This window comes from Podarcis liolepis (genome assembly GCF_965112155.1).
Source record: "Podarcis liolepis genome assembly, chromosome: 2".
Taxonomy (NCBI): Eukaryota; Metazoa; Chordata; class Lepidosauria; order Squamata; family Lacertidae; genus Podarcis; species Podarcis liolepis.
The window spans coordinates 45,444,452-45,466,983 of NC_139555.1; the positions used below are offsets into that span (position 1 = coordinate 45,444,452).

Consider the following 22,532-nt stretch of genomic DNA (forward strand, 5'->3'; position numbering starts at 1 on the left):
TTGCGCTCTCCTCTTTCACTCTCAATAAAAGGTTCTTTAATTCCGCCTCACTTTCTGCCATCAAGGTTGTACTAGGGAATTATTTTCTGTCATAACCTACAAGCTTCATATTTTCTACTTTTCAAACTGGTGGAACTAATAACACTTATACTATGAATATATATTTATTGGGAGAAGCCTGATGATAACTGAGGAGGAAAAATGCTCCAGGACAGGCCAACCATATAACTTGCTTAAACAGCTTTGACAATGCTGCCATAAAATTCATACCAAGCTTGTTTTTCTTCCATTTCATGCTACTTTATATATAATAACCAAACGCTGCACTTTCTCTAAACCTTTCCTAAGTGCAAACAGAAGTCAAGGTCAGCCAGGCAAAGTCGCTTGTCTGAAGCCCTGTGATAAAAAGTGGCATGATTGTTTTAGGTGACAAGCTGTCAGAGGTTACACAGATATATGTCCTTGGAATCGAGTAGATTTATGACTGTCAAATGACAGGATATGCACACAAAGATCACAGAGGAAAACAGGATCTGGATTTAGAGGCTAACATATGCTGTGGTTGCTAGGTAAGTAAGTGCTGTCAGTAACTGAATTCCTAGAATTCTTGATCTTCTCCCACCATTTGCCACCATAGGATAAATTTTCAAGGCCGAGAAACCTTGGTTAGTAGCATGTGAGAGTGAAGAGAAGCCATTTGCAAAACGTTTTCTTCTTCAAAACAATAGCCCGATGTGTTGTTTTGATCTGGGTGGGTCATAAGCTGTGAAGGCTTGATGTGCAGAGAAAAACAGCAGTGTGTCATTCCTTGTAAAAGAGTTATTTGTTGAAAACATACCATTTGCTAGGCTCAGCTGTGTGAAGCGTCATCCAAGAATGTGAACCCCAGCTCATAAAGTGGTGGCACTGATCCCATGGAACTTGCCTGCCTGCTGAGAGCATAACATATAATTAAGTTCAGTCTCTCTGATACAGAATTATGGTGCAAGCTGCATCATTTAGAAATTAGTGAAACTCAGCAACTCTGCTCTGGAAAAGGCTTTTTCATTCATTGTGTGGACCTCGGCTAAGAATATGGCTCATATAGCAAGGATTGGATCACCTGAGTGCTATTCTCCACCTCTCTGAAGGCATGTTCTATTTGAACAGCAACAGCAAAACTAATGTGCGTAGTCCTTCTTGCAAATACCATGGACTAGAGTAGAGAAAGGGGCATCCATACATTACATTCAGTGGGTGTACATTCCCTGTACTTGTGTACACAAATAGACAAGCTGTATATCCATACTGAAATTCACATGTAATAGTCAAGAAGTGTACAGTCAGTGTACCTGTGTACACAGATGAACAAGTGTGCACTCGTTCACATAAGCTGTACCCATGTCCAGTGTAATGTGTGAACAGCCTTTGAGAAACACTAAAAATATATAGATCTATAGTGTATGGAAAAGTAAGAGTACAGAAAAAGAGTGATATGAGATTTTTCTGAGGGTCCTGATCTAGTTGTGCTCTGCTGGCAGTGTGGTTCAAATCAGGGAGGTGTAAAATCATGCAAATTCACCCTATAATTTGGCCTCAACTAGAACTGTTGCACATTCCAAGACATGCTCAAGACGCCGCTGCAGCTTCTGCTAAGCCCCATTCAGCAGCAAAACATGCCATCCAAAAACTGAAGCTGATTCTGGTAGGGGTGGAACTTGACACCCACCCTAGATGTGAACATACAATAGAGTGTGGTTCTTCATTATTTTTTTATCGTTTTCATGCAAACAAAAAGCGAGAGGTTAGAGCATTAATAAGTAACAGAATCACACAAAGAAAGGTGTTCACTGTGATACTGTGAGTATGAAAGCATCAGTAGATGAGAGACAAATATTGGCAGGAGTCATCATTATGAATAACCTTAAACAGAGATGGGTCAGTATCCAAAAGTTCTCCTTGGACTTACTTTGCAATTACCTAAGCTCTTCTTTGAAAAAGTGAAAGAATTTGGGGAATATTTCTAAGCTAGTAAGAGGTTTCAAAAAATTAATGCCAATCTCAGAATCCTTTTTTCTATCCCAGATAGCAACTGATTGAGCCATTAGTGTCCACAGAGGTGAGAAAAATACGCTGCAGGGACCAAATCAGGAGGTAGACGTCAAAGGCCACCCCTGACACGGATGAACCCAAGGGGTCAGCCTTTGGCCTTATCCTCCAACTGAACATCTACAGTATCTTTTTCCTATAGAGGAAATAGTCCTCAGGGGGAAAGCAAGAGAACAGTAGGAACATAGGTAGGATGGGATTCTTCATTATCAAGTAGATCGAAAGGAATTTCACCCGTGCATCCTTTGAAATAGGCCGTGTATAATGTAATGGAGTTACCTAGGCCTATTCTATTCCACAGGGCCAATTTCAAGAGGCTTTGGGGGACTTTGGCAGCCCAAATGATGTGGCTTTAGCTGTCAAAGCCCCATGATCCTGGGCTGACAAAAGTTTTGCTCAGGCCATGGAAACCATTTGTCAGCCGGGGAAACCAGCAATTTCTCTCCCATGTGAACTTCAATCCATGGAGTAGAAGAATATAGGGGATTAAATCCTCACCTTTCCTTTAAGGCAGGCTGTTATGAGTTCCTGAAGCTCTTTTCCACATCTGGCACTGGATAGCTTCAGCATCCCTTGTCTCAAAGTGCTGAACAAATTGCGACTACAATGAGTGGTCCTCCTGTTTGTGTGACATGGGAAGGGGCACAGTAGACCAAGGATGAATGGGCAACCATTTGGCTACTCTGAGCATATCAGTGTGGCTTTCTGCTGGCACCATTTCTGCTGCCTTTTCCCTAAAATGAGCATTGTGGCATAGCTCTGCTTTGCAAATAGCATATGGGCATTATTCCCAGACTGGAGGAAGATTTTACAAAGGAAATGTAATCAAATGAGATGGTGCTTTTATCATCCAAAGCAAAAACATATTGATCTGCAAAAACAAAGCACACTTTATACTGTTAGCAAGACAAGAAAAGAGACACCAGCCCAGGAGAGGCAAAAATATCAAAAAGGAAAGAAAAGAAAAATATTTTTTTCAAAAAAAGAAATGTGAGGGAATTAAAACAGTGAGTTGAGCAGTGTATGCCTCAAAAACAAAAGAAAAACCGGCAGCAAATACAGGGTGCCAGCAACATTGCCATTTTCTGCAGGGAACCTCCTTAAGTGCCAGCCAGAAGAGGTGATTTCTGCTGAGAGCTGTCAGAATAACTAAACTGAACCATTGGGAGGAGCTGATTCCCTTATCACCAGAAAGAGCTGATTTCTTGAAAAAATGACATATGAAATTCTCAGGTGCCAGTTGGTTCTGCAATTTGTTGCTCTAGTGTCTGAATATGTAGAGAGTGCTTCCCCTTCACATTCATCTCTGGGTGACTACAACCAACTTCCATACATTTGGGGTCATAGGAGGAGGGAGGGTTTTATTTGTTAGTTAGTTTGTTTGATGTTTATTTATTTAGTTTCTCCTCGGGTGCTCAGGGTGGCTACTTAGGCATTACCGAGATAGAGGAAACACATTACCCAAGAAAGAGGGCACTGATTTGCATACACTAACACATACTCCCAATGTAGCTCAGTTGGTGGAGCATGAGACTCTTAATATCAGGGTTCGAGCCCCATGTTAATCAAAAGATTCCTGCATTTCAGGGGGTTGGACTACATGGCCCACATGGCTCCTTCCAATTCTATGATTCTATGATATCGTGGGTGAAGAGACAATGACCTGCTCAGCCTGCTTGTGCTCTCAGTTTTTATATTTTAATTACATTTGAACCAGCCCTCTAAATGAAATAAAGGTGGGGAAATCAATCTCATCAGTGAGTCGGATCTTTATCTGCCTCCACCCACTGAGTTTGAGAGTTGAGGAGGATATGCCAAATAGGGGGCCATTTTTGCTGTGGAAGCAATGGAGGAAGGTAGCAGTTTTTCATTGGCTCTGTTTTATGCCAAGGATGTTACCACATGTGTGTGTGTGGCGGGGGAATTCCCCTGTAGATCTATTGAGCTTTTCACGCAAGCACACTAAATGGCTCTAATGTGGTAATGAGGATAAATACAGAGTCTGCTTCAGAATGAAAGTCCAATGGGATGAGACTTTGGAGTTCTGACCATGAATTACTAGCTTCTGGTCTAATTTGGCCCTGAGAGTAAAATGAGCCATTTTTTATTTTCAAAACCAAACTAGACTAGAATCTAGAAATCTGTCACCAGCTCTTCAGTCTCTGTTTGACCTTTACTTTGAACAAAACCAGGCTTTTCTTTCATCTGCTGGGATTAAACCAGGCTACTGAGGGAAGAAATAATGACTGCTCCAGTTAAAGCAGAACAGCTTGGCCGTTGGCAACAACAATCCGATCGTAACACAGGTGTATCCTTGCCATATCCATTGTCCACTGGCTGCCCATCTGCTACTGGGCCCAGCTGAGGGTTTGGTACTTGTGTGATGGATATCAATGGCTCAGAATCCAAGTACTGAGAGGAGCAGCTTCCCCAGTATCAATCATCTGGAGCTTTAACACCTGGAGACCCAAGTCGGGAGACTGCTTACAACACTAAGCTCAACCAGCAGAGAATGGTTTTGGTCAGAAGTTCAAATAGTAGAAGACAGAAGGATCACCTTAGCTACCCATTGCAGTTCCCATCACCCTCCAAATTCTGGAAGGTGAACTTCTGAAGTAGGGAGCCTTCTGAACTGTGGACGCTCTCCACAAATTTTAGAAGTTTGCAACAATCAGGGTTTTAAAACACATGGGGAGCCTCTATGGGGTCAGAAGTCTCCCACTTCAGAAGCTCACCGTTCACAAGTTGGAAGCAACAACAATGGGGGGCAGAGCTAGCATGTTCACTGCTGCTTCTCCCCATGTGTTTACTCAACACATTGCAGATTGCTGTAGAGAGTCCCCAGCTTCCATGGCAGAAACAGTTTTGCAGCACCTTAAGGACTAAGAAATTTATTATGGTAGTAGCTTCTTGCATCAAAGTCCAATCATCAGAATGGCACAAAAGTACTTTCATGTGAAAATACTAGTCTGTAGAATATTGATGTTCTGTAGAATACTAGTCTGTAGAATATTGATGACTGACTGCTACTCTCCCTAGCAGCAGTCACAGTCAACAGCATTTTGGAGACTTCGGCTCAAAAACAAAGCAAACCAATGATAGCGTAATGCCCTGAAGAAAAAACAATCTCGCTAACCAAATAGAAGGCTTCAAATTTCTCTATAATTAATGACTATTCCCCTTAATTTTGGTACCGTGGCCTTGGTTATTTTTAATGCCTCCTGCATAGAGGCATTTTGTGCAATTTATAGCACAATTCTGTGCATGTCAACTCAGAAGTCAGCCCCACTATATTCAGTGGGACTTATTCCCAGGAAAATGGATATAGGCTTGCAGACTTTCAAAGGGTGCGACACTATTCTTTATACTTGACACTACTTTTGCCAAAGGAATGACGATGACAAACGATGCACTTTAAAGATCAATTACTCCAGATTGGGCCAATAGTTGTTTTGCCATCAAAATATAAATCAAACTCATGGTGAGTAATGCAGCCTCAATGTTCGTCCAGATAGTGCCATGATCTTTGAGAAATTGGTAGCACTGACTCTAGTTGAAAGAGACCAGTGAAAATATTTGACAGGTGGCATCTGAGTCTAAGGTCATAAAATATGTGGCACCCTGAGCATGAGATGAGCCAGCTGCTCCACACTCAACTTTCCCTTTTAGTACATCTGTTCTCCTTTTGTGGCCAATGCCTAGGCAATGTGGAGGAAGGCAGTTGGAAGCTGTAGATCTTACAAAAGAGGGCTCACCCACAGGGTCTTTGACCAAATAGAATGTAAGCATTTATCAGGTGCATTTTCATAATTGTGGCCTTGGTAATTATTCTCCCAACAACAAAAACATTGCATAAGCACAATGTAGTTGTCCCTTATTTGTTCTTTCAACACAGTATTTGCTTCTTTTGTGGAATTAGGTGTGTTTGTGTGTGTGTCTGTAAGAGAAAAGTCAGTGCATACTGAGCCAGCAAGAGAGATCCATACATGGAATGAAACGAACTTTCATGATTTGCATATCCCTTGATAGTTGAAGAGGTACTTGTGCAAACTCATTCTGCATCCATGATTTGCAGGAACTGCAGTCATTTTGTTCCATCCAAAACACTACCAAACTTTACGTCATATAAATACAAAACTAAACAATGTGACAGGCTGTATGTAACTATATAAATTCTTTTTTAAAAATTCTTTTTAATTCTTTTTAAAAAATACGATTCAACATATTATATCAAAATATGTGGTTCTGTAGACCGACTTATCATATAAACAAAACATATTATAAGAAATTAGAGTCCAGCAGATTGACCAGGGGATACAATTTATTTAGTTCTTACGTTAGCAATATCCACAAGATGGAATTCTTATATCATTCTTGTAATGTTCCACATGAAGATGCTTTTAAGAATTCTGGCATTCCTTGTATGCAGGTTACAGACGAAAGACTTAGAAGTTTAGTTTTGTTCCACCCAACATCAAGTACTATGCATGTTCACCCTCTGAATGAGACTGCTGATTGGGAATGGGGAACAAACAGGGAGAGGGATTGATGCAAAGCCCACCAAGGTCTTGGGTGCTGCTGTGTATGCATCCTGAATACTTGAGCATCCCATGTGGCCACTGGACTTCCTATGAAACCTAAGCATCTTGGATGTGTGGGATTTGCCAAACGTGTACAGGAGCATCTGAAGTAGGGTGGCCACTTACACTTCAACAAAAAGGGCAAAAGACACATTTGCATGTGGTAATTTTTATGTACTAGAGGTGCAAATTTAGAAATAATTGCTATAATTTACATATAGCCACAATACATCTCTCTAGCTCAGCCTGGGTGCTTGATCAGTCTGCTAATGTTCAGCAGGAGCTTTAAAGCCCCTGTTCTCCTTTCCAAGGAATCTTTTTCTTCAAATTGAAATTAGACTAGGTAGCCCATCAAACAGAAGACTCATTCAAATAGAGGACTGACAGCCCTTCAAATCAGAAGCCTGGCATCTGTGATATACAGCATGTGGCCATCCTAAACAGACGCCCTTCTTGGCTGGTCCATGTGCAGCAAGGAAGAGGGAGAAGACTTTGTTTGATCTCAGAGGAGTAGAATGCTCAAGGAGATATTTAGGGACCCTTTTCCGGATGTGCAGATTTTAGACATAATACAAAAAAGGGGGGAATATAAAAGACCCTCAAATGTGAAGGAAAGATCCAAGTGAATCTGGAATCCTGAAAATCTCCACAGATTGACCAGATTTATTACACCTTCACTCTACCCTGTTGGCATTCTGATGTGTTAAAAACAAACAAACAAACAAACTACTAAACTTCACCAAAGTATGATATAGCACTCCTCTTACAAATCATTCATGTCATTTATATTTTGAGTTCAATAATATAATAGGCTCAATTTGCTCCTTTTTAATGCTGCAAATCAACATTCTTTATGAATATTTATTTATTCTCTTCACAAACTTTAATAAATCCTGTGATTAATCCATTAGTTTGAGCTGGCCTTTGCCTCACTTTCACACCTCACTAGGCATATTTTCATTTTTCATTTTTCTTTCTCTTGTCTCTTCTGATGTGCCACAAACACACTATGTGACATTCATACTGAGCAGGGGTCTAAATAATATGGACCAACTGGGCAATTCGCTCTTCAGTATATTTTAGAAATTAAATAATGCACAAGTGCACATATTTGTGTGCATCTATGTCTTTTGCAGTGATCCTAGGTTTGTTTGCCATGCATTTACAGTTTTGCTAGGCATTTGTAAAAGATCAAAGGGAACAGAAAGGAACATAAAAACTTCCAGAAAAAAGATGTATGATTACAAACTGCCCTTTACTATACTTTCAGATCACCTCATCAAGAAAAAAACAGAATCACTTGTGTAGTCCCTGAGTACCTATATGCGTCTAACTTCCTCTGATTAATCATAATCAGGATTATTGATTTCAAAGGAAAAGGAGGAGGGGGGAAATCACAAGATCCAGTAGCATGTTACTGGTCAACATGTGAGGCCTGCAGCAAAATGTTTCACACCAAACTGTGCCCATGTGCATATGTTGTTAAAGTGAATGATATCTCTAGACCTAAGCTGCACACAAAGAAACATACAGTCAAGTAAGCATGCCTATGATTGGCTGGGTCCATGAACAGGCTCTCTTCTTCTGTTCCTCCTTATTTTGACATTTATTTGCCACCTGCACATAGGCATGGAAATCAGGGGACTCTGGGGCACCCAACCTAGTTATTTACTTAGGGTCACAATATTTAATTTTTTATTTGTGTTAGGACAGGCTTCCTCAGACTCAGCGCTCCAGGTGTTTTGAGACTACAGTTCCTATCATCCCTGACCACTGGTCCTGCTAGCTAGGGATCATGGGAGTTGTAGGCCAAAAACATCTGGAGGGCTGAGTTTGAGGAAGCCTGTGTTAGGATAACAAAAAGCAGTAGACCTTTATTTCATTTTTAGGAAATCAACTTTCAATTTCTTTTTATTTTATTCAAAAAAATGACACACACAGAAACACCACTGCTACAGTAGACTTCAGGATACCTCATATTGGCTGGTGTTGTTGCTGCTGTTGCTGTGTGTTTGTTTCATTTACTCTTGGCCTGGGTGCTTAATGCTGTGACAATCCACAATTCAATGAAATGTGCTGGGTGTGCCATATCATCTGTCAAGACTTATCTTCTCAAGCCACATTTCTACCCATTCTTGTCCAGGACAAGCACTTTCTTCCTGGAACAAGGGAGGCAGCCTGGCTGCCCATGGTCCTCCTGCAGCTCACATCCATGTGGCCTGTGCATGCAGGGCAGCCAAGTGATGCTCACCTTATGCCCTGTTGAGGTGCCACCATTCTGTTTCCCTCTGGTGTGCTCTCCACAGCAACATTGTGGGGCTGAGAGAAGAGGTTCCCAGGAGAGAACGATCCTTGGTCAATGGGAATCCAGCATTGTCAGTGCAAAACAGAAAAGCTGCTTTCATCACTTCCCTCTGACATGCTCTGTATCTCAATATTGCCTCTACCAAGGCTGAATGGAACATAACCACAGCCCTGCCCCACGGGCCCAGATCATGATCCTGCAACAAACTGAGGTCCCACTTCAGGTATTGAAACTGGGGGAGTTTCACTTTGGGAAGCAGAGTGAGGTATCCATTTCATTACACACACACACACACACACACACACATTATAAAATGTACCACAAAACTTATCACTTATACAATCTTTTTTAGACTTCTATCAGCACCTCTGATGATCCACCGTTTTAACCACTTCTTATGCATTTCTTAACTTTATATTGCCTTTACATCTCTTAACAAATCATCCTTCCCCTTCTCCATTTTTGCAATATTTCCAATAATACTCCTCACAAAACTTCTTGCAAACCTACAAACGCTGTCTGATCTTCACAAATACTTTTCAAATATCTGTAAATTTACTCCAGTCTTCCGTGAATTTATGGTCCCGCTGGTTTCAAATCCTTCCTGTTAGTTTATCTAGTTCTGCATAGTCCATTAACTTCATTCTCCATTCTTCAATCGTCGGTAATTCTTCTTGCTTCCATTTTTGGGCAGTAATATTCTTGCTGCTGTTATTGCATATAAAAAAAGCTTACATTCCTTTCTATTTATATCACTCTCCACAATGCCCAGTAAAAATGCTTCTGGTTTCTTTATGAATGTATATTTCAACATTTTTTTCATCTCATTATATATCATCTCCCAGAAGCATTTCAGAGTGAGGTATCCATTTCAGGTGTCCATTATAGGGGAGGCATTCTTGCTGAACTTGGGAGAGGTTTTTATAATATTATGAATTCCAGCTGATCTTGATATTCCCCCGAATCTGCTGATACTTCTCTCTTGTTCATGGGCAGTGCTATTTTGGTTACATCAGCAATTCTCTCCCTGCAGATTGAAAACAGAAAGGATTATTTTTACTGCAGAAGTCTGGTTGACAATTGCATACAAATACCACAAGCACAGTCTCTGGGATTGTTTTTATTGCTTTCCCACTTGTTAGTTGCTGGGCTCCTTTAGGAAGAAGTTCTTGTTGTTGTTGTTTAGTCGTTTAGTCGTGTCCGACTCTTTGCGTGGGGCATTAATTAATTAATTAATTAATACTCAGGCTAGAGCCCAGCGTCACAGTAGCTTAGAAAGCTGATGGGTATTCTAGAGTGCCTGGTGTTAGTACAAGCTTGTTCAAGCATCTTTTCCAGGAATGGAAGACTGGGAAGAGAGCAATTGGTAACTAGCTGCTACAGTTTTAAGGCAATCCAGCAACCTGGCTTTCCTGAATGAGGAATTAATAACTGAGCAAGCATCCAATTTCTCCTGATCTGCCTACACTATGAGCATGCAACTGTTTCATCCTTCTCCTTACATAACATAACATAAAAATGTATTGATGTTATAGTTTATTAACTTTGTGGGTCGTGCTATGTAAAACAGCTTTTTGGTTGCTTTTAGGCTTTTGAAGGACTTTACAGTTTAGTTCTTTCTTATAATGAGGAATAACATTTATCTTTTAATCATGCTCTGTATGTTAAAAAGAAATGAAAAAACCCTTTAAACCAGCTCCTTACACAGTGTTTGTTTGCAGGCTTCACACCCACATCTATGAAACAATGACAGCCGTTTGAAGAAAAAAGCAGCATACTTTTTTATCTTGTGTAGGAGTCTTCCACAGGTAATTGGAGAATTTCCAAACGTTTCTGTATTGTGACTTTGCAGCAGATCCACCGCTTATTTGTGGGTGCTATACTTCAGAGTCCCTAATCAACAGTTGTTAGGGTGGCCACTTGCATGCTGTCAAAAAAAAAGAGAGAACAAAAGAGGGCACAGAATGACAGCTCGTATGTGCCGATTTATCCAGATGGATGCAAATTTACAAATAACCGCTATAATTTAAAAAGAGAAGAAATACAGTGCATCTCACCATACTGGCAGAGGCTGTAGCCTGGTGACCTGTGAGCCAGTTCAGTCTGCGGTCCAGGTGCTGCTAACAGGAAACTTTAAGGCCTCTGTTCTCCCTCTGTATGGCTCTTACCTTTAACAGACATGCCAATGGGGTGGCACAGGCAAGGCAGAGTAGCATGTCTCTTTTCCTGTTGGCAAGTGTCACTGCTCTTTATGGAGATGGGAAGGTGGGAGGTGCAGGGAGCTGAGTGGGACAAAGGAGCAGCACATTGTCTCTTTCGTGCCAGCAGCACACTGAACTTTGTATTGGGATTTCAGCTCCGTTCGCCCGAGCTGATAAGGCTCATCTTCCTCCGAGCCCTCCCAGCAGAGCATTAAAACAACAAAGTCCACAACGGAAGGATGAGATAGGTATGGGCTACATTGGTATACTTTATTACTAAGCTATACAGAGAGTGAAGAAAAATACATCTTCTCTCTATGAGAAGCAGAGAGCAACTGAACAAAGGAAAAACAGAACAAAGGAAACAGGAAAGCAGTAACGTCACATCCCGTCTCCCTTTCCCGTGAGACTCCAACAGTATCTGGACTCTGTGGAATGTAAACAGAGTCCTGTGACTGCAAGCAGCTGCACAGTGAGGAAACAGAAACTAACACTTTGCACCCCTCTGCGTCTTGGTAATGCTCAGTGTTTGGAAGCGAGGTTTGATGATTTGTGATGGTTCCCCCTTCCTTCTGCAGCAACCCTATTCTCCTCCCTCATCTGTTTCCACATAGGAGCTGCAGAGGAAAGGGGGAAATTGGCAAAAGTTGTCCTCTCATCCTGCTGCATTCACAAAAACCTTCACTGGATCAAAGAGCAGTGGAAGGACAGTGCTGGATATAGTCCAATATTACTCTGATCTTTTCTCCTTTGCTGCTGTCGGGGATGACAAGTGACACCAGAACCTTACAACAAAATAACAAGTCACTGTATTCCTGTTCCCCATTCTAAACTGGTGATTCCATCCAGAACATATGGGCCAGTGATTTTGTAGAGGTAAGGATATTTTGCTTGTTAAAATGAACGTAGGCCTCATATTGCTCATATTGGACTTTTATTCTATAACCAGCAAAATGATTGTTGTTCAGATAGGCTGCAGTTACTTTCTGTTAAGAGAGTCAATGGAAATCTGCTGTCCTGGTGTTAAGTGATGAGGGACAACTTTAAGGCTCCTGCTAGTTGGACCAGACAGCCTGTCAAGTAGACTTTCAAATAGAGGACTGTTTTCATGTACTTTGGCCTTAGGTTCCCTGAATCAAGCCCCAACAAGGAAGTGAAATAGGGAAGGAACAATCTCCGTGGAGCAGGTTCTTTGCAGAGATGAGTGGAGGAGACAAGGCATCTGTTCTCCTCACAGAGCTGCAATTGTCAGAGTGGTTTAACAATAAGTCCCTCTTCCCAGTGAACTCTAGAAATTGTAGGTCTATGGGGATAATGGGGGTCTTTTAACAACTTGCAGAACCCTTAACAAACTGCTGCTCCCATGATTCTTTGCAGGAAGCCATGACTGTTTAAAGTGGTATAATACTGCTTCAAGTGTATAGTGCAGATGGAGTCTAAGCCAGCAACTATTTTTCGTACGTATGATGCTTTGCAACTCGAAAATTCTTTTAAGTTATAAGAAATGTGTGATAATTTTCCAAGTGTGGTCTCTAATCTTTTCGTTTTTGTTTTAGCCTGCTACTATCACAATCACAATCTGAAGCCTGGTGTGATGGCCTGGGAATCCAATTCAGAGGCTGAACCGGAGGGATCCCAGCCTGCACAGGAGTCCCCGCCTCCAGGGCCAGCTGAGCTGGGGCAGGGCCTTGTATCTGAAGCGCCTGCACCTGTGCCAGATCCTCAGGAGCAGGCACCAGGTGAATCCACTCTGGCTCCGGAGGTGATTGAGGACACATTGCCTACAGGTGCGCCTCTCCCAGCCCTGTCAGGGGAAGGTGAGTCTCCCCCTGGGTCCAGTAACCCTCTAGCCTCTCCTGAGCTGCAGAGGCTCAGGGCAGAGAGGCAGAGGGAACTGGTTTCTCCCAGGAGGAGTGCTCGCCTTAAGGCCAGGAGAGGCGGGTCACCTGGGGGCCGGGACCGCCCCTGGCCTCAGAGAAGATAAAGGCCAGTCAGCCCGGTCCCAGGTTGCAGGAGCAACGTCGTTGAAGACCTGTTTCGGCCAGCACCCAGACCTGTTCTTCCAGAGTTCCCGTCCTTGCCCGGCTCCTCGCTTTGGACCCTGCTTCGCCCTTGGAGGACAGTCTACAGACCCTCGACCCAGGTCCCTGAGGGTAATCTCCCCCTGGGACCAGCACAGCTTGTTTATATAGCACTATCTTACTTTTACTGGGGTGATGATTATGTGAGAGATACAATTCTATGAGTCTATGACTGCTTCCTGAGTTAAGTATTGTTTCCCAGTCACCCGCTCAGCAAAGTTCCTACCTAGCTTCCCGCTTGTGCGGAATCCCTTTTCCAAATGCTTATCCAGACATAAGCATGTGACAATAAAAACCTGTTCCCTTGGTAACTGTGTCAATTTTGCTCTACCCGCAGCACCTTTTAATTGCCTAACTGGCATGGGTGCTATCGTTTTCTCCTTGACTCTATAAATAGAGAGGGTCTTTAAAATTGCTTAAAATGGTAGGCTGCTCAGAAAATGTTGTAGCAATGTCGGAAACATTTCTCCAATGTAATTTTTCTGCCACTCAGTCCTCCTGTGGACATAGTCAGGAGTAGCTTAATTCATTGCCGCCACCAATATTTATAAATAGACCAATGCAGCAAGTGCCATCATTATCTAGCAGGTGCACTGCAATTCAGGGAATGTTTAAAAATACTCAAGAGGCACTTTAAAGAGAGACTCTGTGTACATTTCCATTCAGGAGCCATTTTAAACTTCTGGGGTGCAACCATGCAAATTATAATGGAAAAGCGAGAGAAGTTTGGGGGGGCGGGTGTGAGATGATGGTAGATTGATGAAGATAAAGGTGGAAGGGTGGGAATGTGAACAGAGAGGATGGGGAAATATGTACAGAGAAGACAGGAAGGTGATCTCCACACCAAACTCCTGACGCTTATATGATTAACAAATTAATTCACTCCCTACATAGCCCTAATAACACCAGTTTACAGGCAACTCTCCATTTATGTACATTCTATTTGCACATGACCGGGCACATGACCTGGAAATGTTACCCAGAAATGGAGAGCACCTGCTCAGCCAAGTCCCAAGGGAAAGCACAGCTTCCTCAGTTGAGGTGTGGGAAAGCTTCTTCCCACAGGCATCTCCCCATTTTATGTCATTTCACTGATGCCTGTGGGGGTCCATAACGTAACCCCCATGTAAATGGGGAGTTGTCTGTGAAGTGTAGGTGGGTTCAGGCATGACCCAAGACCAAGATTCAGCTCAGAAATGATTTATTGGAACATCAGGAACAAGAAGAACAAGAAAAACAAACGGGCACTTGGCGCAGTATATATACCTTAAGCCGGCCCAGGCAAAACACACACACTGTCTGCAATAGGTTGCCTTAATGCTGCAATTAGCGAATCACAACACTGGCCCTATCTCAGCAGGGACTGCCAGCCTGCCAGCTACTAACAATGTCATTGGAAGGTCATAACAGCCCGTATAGTGTAAGCAACCAACAAGCTAATATACTCAAACTTCAGTAACTTTTCCATTATTTCCTAAAATTTATACACTGAATGATTGTAAAAGGCCTCAGAGCAATATCTGTGTAAATGAACACCATACATGCAACATGAGTACTGCACAGAATATAAATAAAAAATATCATATTTTATTTCTTCACTGATTTTACTCATAGGACTTGCATATGTGTTATATGTCTAATTTATAACAGTTATAAGAACTGGCAAAAGAGCTTTTTCTGTAATGGTGAAATAAAAAAATTCCACATTGAGGATATGTTTTAAAGCTATTTGTAGACTAAAGCTCACACATCTTTCCATGGGTAATATCCCTAGGTTCTCACTTTGCACACTGCAGTGGAAGTGCAAGTCATCCACATATCCTGATATGTGCAGCTTTACAGCAGTAAGGAAATATGAACTCTATGGATGTTTAGAGGTCAGTATATAGCACTAGTGGGACGCGGGTGATGCTGTGGGTTAAACCACAGAGCCTAGGACTTGCTGATCAGAAGGTCGGCAGTTTAAATCCCCATGACGGGGTGAGCTCCCGTTGCTCAGTCCTTGCTCCTGCCAACCTAGCAGTTCAAAAGCACATCAAAGTGCAAGTAGATAAATAGGGACCACTCCGGTGGGAAGGTAAACGGCATTTCCGTGCACTGCTCTGGTTCACCAGAAGAGGCTTAGTCATGCTGGCCACATGACCTGGAAGCTGTATGCCTGCTCCCTCGGCCAATAAAGCGAAATGAGCGCCGCAACCCCAGAGTCGGCCACGACTGGACCTAATGATCAGGGGTACCTTTAACTTTATATAGCATAGTGGTTCTACTTAGTATGTTTGTTCTGCAGCCTAGTGAATCCAATAGGAAATATTTAAAGAAAACCTGGGAAGTTGCCCATTCATGAGCAGTTCTACCTTTGCCTTTTGGGACTCTTTGGTTGCAATCCTATGCACAGTTAAAGTCACTTCTAGGAGCATAGGATTGCACTGTTTTGAGGAGCTCAATCTGCAGATGCTCTATTTGCCAAGGGAGCTTCAGTGATAATGTACAACTGCACAAATATAAGGGGGAAAGGTATATACTGTAGATAAAGGTTCACATTTGTTTTTCTTTAACAAGGCAGCTGAACTGCAAAATTTTGAAAGGATCACTGGCTTTTGCCCCTTGGGAAGAGGAGGTGTTCAATTACAATCCACTGTTTTCTAAATGGGCATTACTCCGACCCTTTCCTACCATGGATCAGCAAATTTAACAATTAACTCTAGCATGGCAGCATTCCAATTGGGTTAAATACAAAGGTCACTGCACTGTGGGTTAAAGGTAAATGAAGTTATAATTGGCTCTAATTGGTGTTCCCATAAGCTTCACTTGATAAAATAGAAAATGGCCTTCTGAAACCAGAGAAAACTGAAACAAGATATTTCTTGCAGCCAAAACTGGAGTCAAGAAGAAAAGTATAAAAGAAACACATAAACACACATAGTTATACCCAATTTTACAAACAAACAAAAAACGATTAACACAAATAGCATACGGTAGAAATATCAGCTTGGTATTATACTCTTTGGAAACAGATTAGAACTTGAATTGCAAATGGACTCCTTGAGTCCAACTTTTTGCATGTTTCTACAACTCTTCCAGCATCTTCATGTCATGCTTGCAGACATCTTTATAACACAGAGTTAGTGCACCAACAGGCCTGGTACCTGAAGCCAGCTCCCTGTAAATCACATCCTTAGGGATCCTGTCATCTTCCATTCTGTGTATGTGAAGAAGCCAGCATAGATGCCACTGAGACAAAGTGTGAACATGCTGGGGATGTGGGCTTGGAAAAGTACATCTTTCTTTGAGACTCTGTCCTGCCATGTGGTACCCAAAATCTTCCTGAGACAGCGCATATGGAAGGCATCGAGGCATCGCTCCTGACAGTTGTAAGTTGTCCATGACTCACTGCCATAAAGCAGTGTGTTCAACACACAAGCCTGGGGGGCCTTCATCTTAGTATTGCCATTGCCATAGCTGCCCTGCCAATACATTTGTCCAGCTCAGCATCAGAGAGGTTGCTGGTTATGGTGTCCATGTGCATTCACACTGAGATTTGTGTGTATCTATATGAAGGCAAACGGCATCCCAGATGGCAAGACTGATAAGTGAATCATTATTGTATGTCTTTCAACTATGGTATGAAGATGGGAGAAATGCTAGCTCACCCCATGAGGGAAAAATCTTCTGTATTTCCATCCTGTTTTAGCATTGTTGCTGTTCTGAAAGTAATATTCATTTGTGCCATAAATTTTTATATTCTGACTTCTTCTCCCCACCCACTTCAAGAACAATGCAACAGGATAAAAAAATACCTGTACTTACAAAAAACAGACAAGTTATAGTCCTTACATTGGGAGTGGGAAAACTTTTGGAACCTGAGAGCCACATTCTCTTCTAGGTAACCTTCCAGGCATCACATGACAGTGGCGGGCAAGGCCAAAGGCAAAGTAGGCTCCTCAGATACCCTCCTGATAAGTGTAGAAAGTCTCCATTAGATTACTTAAAGACACACACAAAAAGGGCCGATCAAATGGGGTGAACTTAGATGAGCCTTCAGTAGGAAGATAAAAATAGGAACTGGCATATTTGTTGGTTAAAATCCACAGATTACTTGCAGTCCAGAAAGGGCTGCCAGTCTGTACTGTTGAAACACTATATTTCTGAAAATGACTGAGTGGAAATTGAAACTCTCTTCTGCCAGATATCAAGCTTTGTGCTGAGCTAGTGTACTGCAGTCCTCCTGAATCGATGAACTTGTATTGGCCTGCAATTATGGAAAGAACAATGTATCTGTAGCTATTGTCTTAGCAATAGTTTGGCAATTCTAAAGTTAGTAAAGGCACAATTGCAAACAATTCCAAGGAGAAAGAAAAATAGGAGACATTTTTAAAAGCCTGTTATGCACAACAGGCATAACAAGGAACTACAAACACACACACACACACACACACACACACACACACACACACATTTAAGAAAAGGAAGGAAGGAGAACTTGCCAAAGTCCAATATAGATGAGCAGCGCAGACTTCTGGGACTGTGTCCGGAAAGCTAATCAGGATCATGCTGAGAGCAACAAAAGCATCTTTTTCAGATATGTTCAGAAGAAGAGGAAGGAAATGATAGGCTCACTGTTCAGTAATTAATGTGAAATTTTAATGTATGACAAAGAAAGGCAGAACTGCTTAATTCCTGTTTTTGCCCCTTCTCCTGAAAAGGGAACTGTGGTTAAATCCACACTACACAGTTTCTTTGAGGGAAGCCATGGTATATTAGCGCTTTAAATGCCTGGTGTGGATGTGGCTTGTGTCCCAGCTTTCATATGTCATGTGACTGGTGTTAGGGGTAGGGATTGGAGTTCAGACTGGTAAGGAATTGGTCAGGAAATAGCTAGCTACCTGAAAAGTCTTTGGGGCTGAAATGAATTCCGTGGTACTAAAATAATTTGCTGATGTGCTCTCAGAATCTAATGGAGAATGAATGAGATGTCAGAGAAGTAGAGACTTGGCATTTCAGTATCAGATTACTGAATCTATCTATCAGATTACTGAGACTATCCCCTCAAACTGAGTGTTCAAAGACTGGATCTGCTCTTCTGTTGGTGCATTGGATGAGACTTTGTAGATGGGATCAAACAAATGTTAAGCTCTTTCAAGTTCCGTCCATTTCAGTAGGGCCATACTGTATATCCCATTGGATTCAGGTGGGTTTACTTCTCAGTACGTATGCATGTGAATGGACTGCACATCTTTTGAAATAATTGGCTGAGAAGATCCGTGTTGCAATTTTCCGGAATCATGTCCCATGAAGGGATCCAAGGGTCACCTGGTCCAACCCCCTTCAATGCAGGAATCTGAACTAAAGCATCCATGACAGATGGCCTTCCAACCTCATACTAGAGATCACTGTGAATGTCCTATAACTCTTACTGCCATGACTATGCTTTCTTGAAGGATACACTGTATCCTTTTGTATTCATTTACTCCAAAAGCCTGTCCTCCACTGATTTAAAAGCCGAGAAGGTGTTCTTTGGGTTAAATGTCTGTTAGGAAAGAAAACATACTACATTATTATCATATCAGTATCAGCTGCCTTCAGCTTTAGAGTACGAAATTACAGGTTGTGCAAGTGCATTCACAGGTGCAGTAAAGACACGTTGTGTTGTCTTCAGAGATCTAATTGCTAAAGAGGGGCTGAACTCCCAAGAATGGCAACTCTAGCAACTTACATTTACATTTTCTTTTTAATCAAGCACTTTCCAAAAGGAAAGGAAAGGAATTGGGTGCAAAACGAGGATACCGGTTTGCCAAACACAAGGTCACTTCCACATACAGTATTTGAAAGGCGGGATAGAGTGAGTTGTGAGGCAACGTGGGCAGTCCCCACATCCTCAGGCACCTGCCTGCTCAAAGCACATGGGGTAGAGTTCTCTGCATGTTTCAATGCACATGCATAGAGTTCTTCCACATCAGGAAGGAATTTGATTGGGCCGGGATCCCTCCTCATCTTTGTTCTATGCACACACAGGTTGAACTCCTTCTTGCTCTCTCAGAACACACAAATGTCAGAGGAGTTTGGCTGCCAGTACAACCCATTTATCCCTTCTTTCATTGTATGGATGGTATTAGGTGAACTACCCTATGAAACAAAGATTGCCCCTTATAAATAGGGTTAGTTGGAACATATGACATGTGACTCCTCTTTGGCCACATACACACCATACATTTAAAACACTATTATTCTTATTTTCCATATAATTTGTATTGAAGTTTTAAAATTACAAGAAAATGAAAAAAAAATGCAGGAGGAAAATAAGAAAGAGAAAAAAGAGATAAGATACCAGGGGTGGGGAAGCACACTGCAGCACCAATGCAGACATGGAACATGAGTACAGCAGAATTTTATTGAGGTTGATCAAATACTTGTAGATATTTGGAAAAGAAAATACCACAGTAATTACCAATACGTTGAATGCAAGGTGAGTCAAACAAAAATGTTAATCTTAATTCCCTTGCTTTCTTATTATGTGAAGACCATATAAATAGAGATATAATAAGAATAAAATATAAGCTATAATAAAAGAGCATGGGTGTGCTGTATCTTCTTGACTGTATTTTCATCTAGCTCATACTTCAGCATAAGCTGGATAAAATATCCATCTTTATTAATAAGTGATATGAAATTGAACCATCTTTTTTTACTAGACCCCCATAGAGACTTTCAGTTTGAGGGAATATGGGTCTCCTAACAACTCTCAGCACCGCTGACAAACTTCACTTCCTATAATTATTGGGGCGGGGGGACTATGTCTGTTTAAAGAGGTATGATACTGTTTTAAATGAATGGTATGAATGTGATCTTTCTCTTGTCCTATTTCCAACTTAGGCTATTGCTGATGCAGAGCAGATCCTAAAGGAAAGTCCTTTCCTAAGCTTGGTAGAGTGCCACTGAAACATTGGATAAAACTCCATTCCAAATCCTTCATAAATGTATTAAACCCAAGATAAAGCTAATTGGGTACATTGTCTGAAACTCTTGATTCTTGTTCCTAGCCATTCTTCAGGTTCAAAGGCACATATTGATTCTGCCTGATCTCAAAAGTTAACAAAATTAAAAAGCAATGGTACCAAGTTAGTGTGATACTAGAATTCAATTTCTTCACTTTATCCTGCCCACTAATCAGCAAAAATTTATTTTTTGCCTGAATGACTTTTCAAGGCTAAGAATTAAGAACATAAACTTTCTTCCATCATTGCCTATGGCAAAAACATTGCAGGGTTTATGAACTGAAATCTTTGCAAGCAATATATATGGAGCAATGATTGGTATATTGGATCTGCTGTAGCCATTTACTCAAAGCATGGGCCAGAAACCACACAATGTATTTTTCTCATGCTGTGTATGTTTTAGGTGCAACTCATTCTGGTACCCTTCCCCCCTCAAATTCTACAAATCTGTCTACATCTACATCTATGTAAGACTCAGGAACTAACTTCAGAAGCTCTGTAATTGAGCTCTGTCTGTCATTGGCTCAGGCTTCACCTCCTAATGGCTTCCATTCTTTCATCCTACCAGTCCCAATGGGCATTAGCTACTACTGTGTCTCTGAATACCAGTTTCTGGAGAATGAAAGTGGGGAGAGTGGTTTTGCACTCATGTCCAGCTTGTGGGCTTCTCATGGGCATCTGGTTGGCCACTGTGAAAATGGGATGCTGGACATAGAGTAGATGAGCCTCTGGTCTGATCCAGCAGTGCTCGTTATGCATTCAAAAGCAATGATTCTGTTCTAAAGCAGAACTGGTCCAACTGAAGAAGGCTGAAACTAAAGGTTGCTTGGTTAGATAGCCCCTAGTCAAGGGCAATCAATGAGATTTGTGCAAAACAAGGAGTTAAAAATTAGTTACTTATGGATCACCTGGCTTGCTTGCTCCACTACATCCAACTATTGATTATTTTTGCAAACGAATGTACCACTTGAGTAAAATAGTGCCTGCACCATCAAGCTCATTTCTATATGATCTGTTAAAGGGAAGTTCTCTTTCTGCACATAACTGTTGCATTATGTATGCATTATGTCACTGAAAATATCCAAGATCATGCCTATTCATAATCTGATTTTCATAATGAGGCAAAGCTCTGAGTAATTTTAGTTTTGCATGGTACCTCCTTGGGGATTCATAAGGACTGTCTGTAACCCCCCCCCCCTTTATAGAACAGGAAAGTCCCCCCCCCTCAGAGGTCTCTGCAGTTTCACAGTCCTCCCTCCCCCCCCCCCCGGCTTTGCTGACACCAGCATTTTGTGGACTTTTCCTCCCCCACATTTCACACGATGTGACATTCCTGGCTGAAATACAAACTGAACTCAGCAGATCACATTGGACATGGGCTGACACCAAGCATATTGGCAACACTGACAACGAGGGGTAAACGTAATAGGGAAAGACTTCCAATGACTTCCCTAAATATGTATCTTTTATACAGACAAAATGAAGAGGAGACAGAAAATAATACTGTGATGGTGAAACATCCCCAGGCACATAAAAAGCAAGCTCTGTGCTTGTTCAGCTTTGTCAGAGTGGAAATGTTTATAAGAAGGGGGACAATAACAGCCTACATCATGCTCTTGGCATTTTGGACAGGCTCTCTAAACCCGGTGGAGGTTGGTGCCCATTGGAACTAGTAGGGAGGGAGGCAGGGAGCCCAACAGTAGGGGGTGCCAAAACCAATGACAGGAAGAGCCAACAAATTCTAGTCTTGCTCCCAACCTCTTCCCTGCTGAGTTCTACAGGGGGCAGTGCTGAGGCTGAGGAGCAGGAAGAAGCTGACAGCCAATTCACCCCCTAGACTGGTTGTAAGGTTGGTATCCACCAAGTTTTACTCAAGAGTAGCCCAGGGCTTTTTTCACTCCCTCTGTGTGGCACTTTAACCATGCAAACTGGTGTTGTTAATCTTCATTTTATATATATAAATAAATAACACATTGAAACGTATTTTAATAGTAAATTATTTTTATCTTAAAACACCTGTCATTTAACATGTTATTAAAAATGTCCATGACATCCTCCCCCCCTTTTACAAAATTCCAATCAGCATAAATCTCTGCAACAGGCTGACATTGTCTCGTGTCCCTGTCTAAAAGAATGGGGACAATGGCAGGCCAGGGATCATAATAGGCTGCACCAATCCCATTCAGGGCTATTTTAGTTTAGCTTAGCTTAGTTTACCTTAAAAAGGTAAAGGTACCCCTGCCTGTACGGGCCAGTCGTGACCGACTCTAGGGTTGCGCGCTCAT

General features: G+C 41.8%; 1 long non-coding RNA gene across 2 annotated transcripts in view; it reads left to right on the plus strand.

Annotated features, from left to right (window-relative positions):
* Positions 1-11,701: 11,701 nt before the first annotated feature.
* The window catches only part of LOC310697072, a 32,606-nt gene continuing 21,775 nt past the window's right edge, over positions 11,702-22,532 (plus strand). For both annotated transcript variants that reach the window (XR_014520916.1, XR_014520917.1), the window contains exons 1-2: positions 11,702-12,050; positions 12,552-12,631. This is a non-coding gene — a long non-coding RNA (uncharacterized lncRNA). The remainder of the gene's footprint in view (positions 12,051-12,551; positions 12,632-22,532) is intronic.